General features: G+C 42.8%; 1 protein-coding gene across 2 annotated transcripts in view; it reads left to right on the forward strand.

Moving 5' to 3' along the window:
- The first annotated feature begins 454 nt into the window (after window positions 1–454).
- HMGCS1 (3-hydroxy-3-methylglutaryl-CoA synthase 1) overlaps window positions 455–9,586 on the forward strand; it is a 21,810-nt gene continuing 12,678 nt past the window's right edge. Inside the window, exons 1-2 of one of the 2 annotated variants that reach the window (XM_049648113.1) lie at window positions 455–654; window positions 6,404–6,464. The gene's annotated coding sequence lies outside the window, so the exon portion shown is untranslated. The remainder of the gene's footprint in view (window positions 655–6,403; window positions 6,465–9,586) is intronic. The other variant, XM_049648114.1, reaches the window with a different exon arrangement.

A 9,586-nucleotide genomic window follows, 5' to 3' on the forward strand; every position in this document is an offset into this window, starting at 1 on the left:
TATCCTGTTCCAACTTGTAACGTAGGCGTGCTTGGCTTCTCTGGAAACTAGAAAACGTTAAGATTGAATTCAAAATAAGTATTTCAGAAATCTTACAGGTGAAACCCAGATCTGTTGCTAGGCAACCTGACAGAGTCCCAAGTGGGGACCAACTTGCCTCCCACACTTGACCATCTCTCCCCAGTGGTGGGACGCGGAGACCTCATTGGCTCCCGTCTCCTCTCACTAAACTCCCATTGGTCGGAGAACCTCTCACTCCGTTCCTGTTGGCTCTCGCTGTCTCTCGCCGCTCTGTAATTGGCAGGCCGGCTCTCGGGCCACCCCACGTCACTCTCTCACCCCACTTCCTCGGCCCTCCAACTTTATCCCCGCCCCTTCCCCCGCCCTTCCAGCCACGAGGGAAAACCCTAGCAAGATCCCGCCTCTAGTTTTCTTCGGATTGGTAGAAGCCGGGCTGGGGGGCGGGCGCTGCCGGGCTACTCTGTGGGCCACGATTGGCTGCTGGAACCACTGTCCAGCCTCCCACCGACTGCCGGCCTTGCCGGAGTCGGGTGGGTCGGCGGCTATAAAGCTGGTGGTGGAGGGGAGGCCCCGCGTACTGCCCTTTCGTGGCTCGCTCCCTTTCCACGACCACCACCCGGAGGTCACGTTTGGGTGAGTGCCCCGCGCGGAAGAGAGCTAAGTTGCTGCGGCGCTGCGGGTGGGCGAGGTGAGGGCCGAGCCGAGGCGGTGTCCTTGACTAGGCCCGTAGGAGGTCCTGCTTGGTTCGGGTGGGGAGGAGGTATGGACCCGGCCCGAGAGGAAGGGGCGCCGCGAGCAGGGCCGTGAGGGGCCTCCCCTGCCAGGGGCCCTGGGGCTCACCGCGGTAGGTCTGACGAGGGGCCGAGGAGTCGCAAAAGGGAGAAGGCGAAGGGGCGTTGAGGGCTAGGGTTCTAAATGACATAGCCAGGTGCTGGAGGTGCCGGGGACATGGCTGTGATCGCCGGGGGGGGGGGGGGGGGTTTTGGGGGCAGGGAGGCGCATCAGGAGGGGACGATGAGCTGGGCTGCCAGGACGTTCCTGGAGCTCTGGGTTAAGGGTGGACGCTGAAGGATGGGGAAGATTATAATTAGATGGAAGCTTGTAGGTTGGCAAGTGGGTGTGTCCTCCTGCAGCCACATAGAGATTTGCTGGGAAGTGGGCATAACTTTTGTTCCCTGGCTCAGGTGCAAGAAAGCATCACAACCGTGATTTAGCCTGGAGGAATACTTGGGCTCTTGACTGCTTCAGGCAGCTTGCTTCAGCTATCACAGATTCCGCCTCCCACCTTCCCGCCTCCATATTTTTTATGCCCATATTAAAAAAAAAAAAAAAAAAAAAAGGTTTCCTTGGTGTTCTGAAATCCCGTACCTCCCTCCTGCTAATAGCTTCGGGGCCAGCCCGACCTGATATGGTGATGTAATGGGCAGGCACCCACAGGGCCTTCACACACAGGGTTTTGGATTAAGCCAGGGACATTTCAAAGCCAAGTATATGGTGTCTTTGAAAAAGGTGCGTCCTGCTTTGACTGGTGGTGGAGAAAAAGATTACTCTCACCTACGCTGGAGGAGGGATTTGGACAACAGATAATGAGATTGTCTCTGCTAGTCATGTTTGCCCTATGGCCTTGGCCATCACAGGCTTTTTTTCCGAGGCTCACCTCTGGGGCATGTCTTCCCTGCTCCTGATGCTCTTGTCATCCAGCTGCAGTAGAAGGAAATGTTCTGGCTGCTGCTAAGTAACATTTGCTCGATTACACGGATGAACTATGAAAAACAGTGGCAGGATACGTGACAAAATTAAGACAAATGGAAGTGCTCATATAGTTAACAGGTTTTTCCTTCTGCGATGGAGCTTGGGCTTTCATTGTACAGATTCTGTTAGAAGGCGGATTGGAAGTCCTTAACATGGATCTGTGCCAAATGGTTCTTTGCATCTTGAGACGTCTAAGCTGTTTGTGTTCTTTCTTTGATCAAAACTTTGTTTTTAAAATTTCAGTTATTTTTGTGGGGTGAGGAGGGTAGGGATAGCATATTTTATGGAAGAGGAGAAAGACTTTATTTCCTTAGTGTTTAACCTTTGCAAGTCTCTTTCTCCTAAATGTGTAGGTTTATCCTTTATTCAGTTCTAGTTTAGTCAGGAACCCCAGTTCTCAGGAAGGTGTTTCCAATGGGGAGAAACTATGGGATATTATGTTTGAGGCCATAAGAGGCCACATCATCTACTGGTAGTTTCTGGGCCTTGCTTTTCATTTTGTTTTCTTTAAGTATTTATCTAGAGTGCTTTTATATCTTGTTATTCTTTTTTATTTTATTTATTTTTAATTTACATCCAAGTTAGTTAGCATATAGTACAATAATGATTTCAGGAGTAGATTCCAGTGATTCATCCCCTGTGTATAACACCCAGAGCTCATCCCAACAAATGTCTTCCTTAATGCCCCTCACCCATTTAGCCCATGCCCCCACCCACAACCCCTCCAGCAACCCTCAGTTTGTTCTCTGTATTTAAGAGTCTCTATGTGTTGTCCCCCTCCTTGTTTTTATATTATTTTTGCTTCCCTTCCCTTATGGTCATCTGTTTTGTATGTCAAATTCCTCTTATGAGTGAAGTCATATGATGTGTGTCTCTCTCTGACTAATTTCACTTACCATAACATAATACCCTCTAGTTCCATCCACATAGTTGCAAATGGAATACTTTGTTATTCTTAACTGTGGGAATGACTAAGATTTTTTGATTGAATTGAGATTTTAGCTAGCTTTTCTGGAAGGAAGTGCAAAACCCTGATATTGATGTAATGTGTGTTTCCTGGGTACCCTAAAATTATTTAAACCCATAAAGCAGTGGAGCTGAAAGGAGATGCAGTTGAGGTTCTGGTTCGAGGAATTTGATTGGCTATATATTCAGAATCTATATTTAGTTTCATGTAGAAAGGAACAGAGTCTTCTAATTTTATGTTGGGTTACTAACAAACCAAATAGAAGGGTGTGATATTTTATGTTTCTCAAGATGGTGGTATAGATTCAGAAGGTTTGAAAACATGTTACTCAATCTAATGAGAGGGTGGTAGGACTCAATTCTTAATAATCTATTCATTCTGACACTTGGCATGTGATGATCAGTTGCTGTCTGTCAATCGAGTATAGATAGAGTAGAGGAGCTCACAGTCTTCATCTTGGCAGGGTGTGTGCCTGGGGATGTATACGTACGGGAATGTTGGTAAGACCAACAGATGTCCTCTTATTCCGTTTGGACTCCTTACATTTTTCAGTAGAAAGCCACTCTTCTGAAACACCTTCTAGGCACTATTTGGTGCTGCAGCTCATTTACAAAGCGATAGCAAAAGGAACTGACTAATGAGGGCTGCTCTGTGTACTTAAATCTAAACGATTCGTCCTCTAATTGTGATAACTCCAAATTTAGCTCCTCAAAAACTGGCAGTAGAATGCCCTTTACTCCAAGGTCTCAAAGGGATTTCAAAAGAATCAAAATACACCCCCTCTCCCATTAGGAGCCTAGGAATCTAGTATGGATAAGAAGACTGTCAATAACTAGTTTTCCATTGAGAGTAGAATATGAAGACTTTGAGTGAATCACATACTTGCCGAAGAAGTGCGGGACCCTGATGAGAAAACTCTAGGAAACCTTGCTGGAAGAGGTAGCTTAGAACAGGGCCTTGAAATAGGAGTAGAATTTATAAGCAGACCAGTAACTCTGGGGAGAGGCAGGAATGTCTGTTTTTTACTTAGAGAACTAGACCAGAGTGTACAGGCGTTGCCAAAGCCTTCACCGTAGTTTTGCTTGCTTGCTCCTAAGGGGGAAAGATGGCCAGCTCTTTCTCATGAGAGAGGATGTCCTGGATTTCTCTCCTTTTATAGCGAAAAAGATCAGCAGGCAACTGCTTACCATTTATCATGGACCAAACTGTGTGCTGGGTGAACTTTTCTGACTACTTGTTTGAATCAAGGCTGTAGAGGGATGCCAAAGATGGAATTCAGAACTCTGAATAAACCCCAGGAGAAAGCATCACTGCATGAACCTGGTTGGCCCTGGCAGTCTCGGCAGTTTTCAGTTTTAATCTTTGCCAAACTAGAAGTGCCTATATTGGGCCTCTGGAGGCTCCAAACGGGCTTTGTGGTAACAGTGCCCAGCCGCTTGCTGTTTATTAACTGCTTATTATCCTGACCCATGCTGCTCCATGATTTGCCCTGAAGGGACCTTCTGTTAGAAATAAGCTGATGATCAGCTGGAGACTTTGGCCTTGCTGTTTCAGTCAGGACAGAGAACCCTTCTAGCAGTTGCAGAAGAGAAAGGAAATCCCTTTCTAATGGGTTATTCCCCAAAGTGGCATTTACACCCTCCATTTCCTTTCCTGGTCTCCTGGCCTCTTCTTCTCCTGGGAGCTTAAGTAGCACAGCAGTCCTCTGTGAATCTTTTTTCTTGTGTTTCTTTCTTTGCTCTAATGCCCTTTTCTCTGTCTCCTTTTCTTTCCCCTCTTCTCTTCCCTCTCCTCTCTTTCTCTTCCTCCCCTTTCTCCTCCTCCCCTCCTCTTCTCTCTGCCTGTCTCCCCCCACCCCCCCCTCCGAATTTAAATAATCAAAATTGAAAGAGGGAATATTGGAAGTTCAGGAGAAATGTCCTTGGGAAAATAGTGTCAAATACATATGCCTACATGGTTTCAAGAAGAAATATTACTAAGTTATTTAAATAGTCTCAACATGGAAGGGGAATCATGTTTTCCCCTCACCAGTGAGGACTAGTCCCTGTAGTCTGCTTAATTTGCAGGTTACAAAAGCATAATTGAAATAGCAAAGAACAAAATGCAGGTTATTTCTCAAAGTGCATGTATAATTCTGTAATCAAAGAGATCTTTTGAAAAGTTTTTTTTTTTTTTAATGTTTTTTATTTTTGAGAGAGCATGAGCAGGGGAGGGGCAGGGAGAGAGGGAGGAGAGGATCTGGAGTGAGCTCTGCACTGACAGAAGAGAGCCCAGTGTGGTTCTCAAACTCACGTACCAAACTGTGAGATCATGACCTGAGCCAAAGTTGGATGCTTAACCAACTGAGCCACCCAGGTGCCCCAAAGAGATTTTTTGGAATGTAGTAGTCTTATCAGGGTTTATTTATTTGGGGTGGGGGGGGCTAAACTTAATGAAATAAAAGGAACTAAATCTGGGAGGAGCTCTTAAATGTAATCATGTAAAAGAAATAAATCTTTACTAAATTATTTACTAAAAATAATTCAGACTACTGAATGCGGTCTCTGGTTAATCAGTCAAGGGCAGACGCTAAATTTGCCAATAATTACATAGAGAGAAAAGGTAATTGTGTTTTCGTTAATATAGGAACTATTGTCTCGAGCAATACTCCTTCAGAACAGATGGCCTGAAGAAAGTGCTCCAGTGTCACCTTCCCATTGCATTTCCACATAATTTAAATGATGATAAAGCTTAATGCTCGTTTGTCTTGATACTGCATGCTTATCTTTTTAACACAAGCACTATAGGGAAAATTACTTTTTAAAAAGTTGGGGAGGGGGAGGGTGGACCTGTTGAAAACTAGGAGCACAAGATTAAATACAGGAAGGTAATTAGGTCTTGCTAGAAAGATACATATTTCATTTGAAAAATTCTAAGAACTAGGATAATGATGAGTTGGTGCTTGATATTACAAAACATTTTTTAAGCTTATTTATTAATTTTGAGAGAAAGAGAGCACAAGAGAATGAACATGAGCAGGGTAGGGGCAGAGAGGGAGAGAGAGAATCCCAAGCAGGCTCTACACTGTCTGCACTGAGCCCCAGTGCTGAGCTGATATGTGGCTCAATCTGACGAACCCGTGCAGTTATGACCTGACCCCAAATCAAAGAGTCGATCATTTAATTGACTGAGCCACCCAGGAGTCCCTTCACTCCATTTTATAGAAGAGGAAATTGAAGCTCAAAGAGGCACAAATCACTAAAGCCACCAACTCTTAAAAGTGTAGAGCAAGCTCTTCAATGTATCAATCTCATTACTCCAGAGCTTGCTAGTCCTGTACAACTGATTGATATTTCTTTCCTTCAATTCTTATTAATTCAAAGTGAGTAAAGACAACTAACAACTCTCCCAGCATCACACTTGATTTAAAACCTGAATCGGTAATACGAACTTCGTATGTCAGGTCATTACCGGGACTGAACCTACCATTATAAGCACTAATGAAACAAGGCGGAGATGTTTAATAAGCTTTAAGTACCATTTTTCCAAGCAAAGTCAAATTTGTTCTATGTCATGTGATTGGGCAAGGAAATGCTTATTTCAACACACTTGGAATTGGAGTCATTATTTGAATTCGTGTGGTGGTTTATGACTTTAAAAGAAGTTCTTATTTGAAATTCCTAGCGCCTGAAGGAGGAACCAGAGTGACAGACCTGGAGACTGCAGTCCTTTATCCCTCACACAGGTATGGCATCCTGTCGTGCTGCCGAAGGAAAGCGTTCCTCTCCAACAGAAGGGGGAAATTTAATTTTCATCCCAGGGCTAATAGCCATTTGTGTGCCCCACACACTCTTAAAATCCATTACAGAGTTATACCTTATCTTCAAACACGAGTTAATGCTGTAGTGCCTTGGGAGACCATTCAATTTTGTGATTGTCAGACTGATGTTTAAAATCTAGAAACTAATTTTTTTAAGAAGTGTGCCTTTTCTCTCCTTTTTAAAATTTTGAAAGAAAATTTCTGTATTTTATTATAAATGCAGAATAGAATCCCCATTATCTCACTTACATATTTTTTAATTGCACATACAGTGCTCTGAAAAATAACGAAGTACCTTTTTATCGGCAAAAGGTTAAAAATATTTGAAGGTGATTTTTTAACTGTCAGATCTTTTTTTAAGTTCATTTATTTTGAGAGAGACAGAGAGGTGCGAGTGAGGGAGGGGCTGAGAGAGAGGGGAGAGAGAATCCCAAGTAGGCTCCATGCTCAGTGCAGACCCGACAGAGCCCGATGTGGGGTTCGATCCCTCAACTGTGAGACCATGACCCAAGCTGACATCATGAGTCAGATGGTTAACCATCTGAGCTACCCAGTCATCCCTAAACTGTCAGATTTTTTTTTTTAATTTTTTTTAACGTTTATTTATTTTTGAGACAGAGAGAGACAGAGCATGAACGGGGGAGGGTCAGAGAGAAGGAGACACAGAATCTGAAACAGGCTCCAGGCTCTGAGCTGTCAGCATAGAGCCCGACGCGGGGCTTGAACTCACGGACCGCGAGATCATGACCTGAGCCAAAGTCGGCCGCCCAACCGACTGAGCCACCCAGGCGCCCCTAAACTGTCAGATTTTTAAACTATATTCTATTTAGAGTTTTTTTTGTGATATTTAGAATAGTGAATTAACCCATTCTGTATGGAGTTAACACCATAATGTGAAAATCTGAGATCTTTAGCTGGCTTTTTTCTTTTCCTTTTTATAATTTATTTTTGGCCCGCTTCAGAGAGCATTGAGAGGACAACACAAGAGCATATGCTTAATAGGATAGTTAAAAGTAAAGATTACAGATCAGAAACTATACCATATTTTTTGTTGTTTGAAATGCCATGGAAGCAATTACTTCCTTGTATTAATTTTCCATTCTTTTCCTACTTAATCTTCCTCTCCCTTAATTTCAACCAAAAGCTAAATATTTCAAATTAGATGGCTTTTTATTGGGAATATAATAAACATCTTGGCCATCAAAACCCCTCAAACAATGAGCAGTATTGATTGAGTCAGATACTGTAAAACTTTTTCCATACCAAGATTAGGGTCATGATTGACTTTCAACCTGATGTGAGTGGGTTAGTTAAGCTACATTTTTTACCCCAAATGAAACAAGGTAGTTAGTTAACCCCTCGAAGGTTTAAGAATAACAGAGTTATACCTTATTTCTTAAGTACCGTAATATAAGAACTGTTCAGAGCTGGTCAGATTATGGTAAATATGGATTAATTCTGGGATCAAAGCCTTGCATTTGGCTTCTTATAAACTGGTTTATACCTTCAGAAGATTGTATATATTTGTCCATTTTCTTTCCAAAAGCGTTGCAAGCTGTTGGGCCAGGCAAGGGAAATCACAGTGTCCTCAGGACATTTAGAGCAGTTTGGAGAGTTGTAAAGAACCTAAAGTGTCAGCTTGTGGGAAAGGCTGGGAAGGTGGGTGATCCTCCTGCCCCTGGTGACTTTGAGGATAGCATGTAGGAGGGGTTCCTCTTCTAGGGATATGGACTGGTCTTTGTTTTTAAACACAGTTATAGAACTCTTTTCTGTGGATTATGCAGAGGACTTCATGTTATTTTACTATAAACTGAGAATCTGCCTAGTGACATTTTAGTTCCATTATGTCTTTATTTCAACTTCAGTGTAACGCAGTTTAGATGATCATAAACTGCTAGGTGTCCAAGGAAGAGGGGAAAGAATAGAAGAAGAAAACAGATGCCTCTCTGTTCATGTAGCCAATTTGACAGAATGTCTGTCTCGTCATAACGGTTGAGGATAGAAATCTGGGAGCCATCCTAAACACTTCCTTCTTAACTTCTAGTCAATCACAATTTCTGCTAGTTTTTTGCTTCCATATCTTTTGAAGCTGTTCCTTCTTCACCCATCATGTAGTAATTGCTCTGGTTCATGACCTGTCTTCTCTGGACTGCTGTATCTGCTCCCCAACTCACATCTGTTCTCTACACAGCACCAGTGATTGTGCAAAATGTTGACTCTCAAACTTTTTTGACCATGACCCTCAGTAAGAAATATACTTTATATTGCAACCCAGGGTAGTGTGAATAATTGAAACGTAATTTTCATTAAAAAATTCTTAAATTTACTGTGTGCCATGCAATCTGATATTTTCTGTTCTTTTACATTTTAAAAAATGTTGTTTGCCACCCACTAAAATGATTTCCAGAGTTGGAAAAACACTGATCCGAACACTAATATGACCCAGGTCACTCCTGTTTAAAACCTTGATGGCACCTTAATGTCTTTATGATGAAGTTGAAGCTCCTTACCATTAGCGTAGCAGAACTGTTATGACCTGACCCTGACCTAGTTCTACTGACCTATTACTTGTCTGATCTACTCCCTGGGCCTCACATTTCACTTAGTAAATTAGTAAAACTTTTCATAGTTCTTTGCTCTGTGCCTTTATGTATGCTGTTCACCCTGTTGAAAATCTTCTACCACCATTTGCTTCTGTAGAGCTTTACTGATTACTCCTTACTCATTCCTAAGACTCAAGTCAGCACCAGTAACCAAGAAGCCTCTCTCCCCACTCTTGCCCCACCACCACGTTGGGTTGGGTAGTTCTCCATAACATAATCTGGCTGTCTCTGCTGTTTCACTTGTTTAGTATTAGGTGTTTGTATCTTACACACAAGGTGGTGAATATTTATTTGAAAGGGCAAGGGTTATCTCCTATGAAACTGGTCCCAAATGTTCGGCATATAATATGTTGTCATTGTTTAGGTGAATAAAAAAACATATACATAAGATTCTTGTATTTAGAAGGAAGATTCAATGATATCCCTTACGACCTTTTTTTTTTT

The sequence above is a fragment of the Panthera uncia genome (genome assembly GCF_023721935.1).
Source record: "Panthera uncia isolate 11264 chromosome A1 unlocalized genomic scaffold, Puncia_PCG_1.0 HiC_scaffold_17, whole genome shotgun sequence".
NCBI lineage: Eukaryota > Metazoa > Chordata > Mammalia > Carnivora > Felidae > Panthera > Panthera uncia.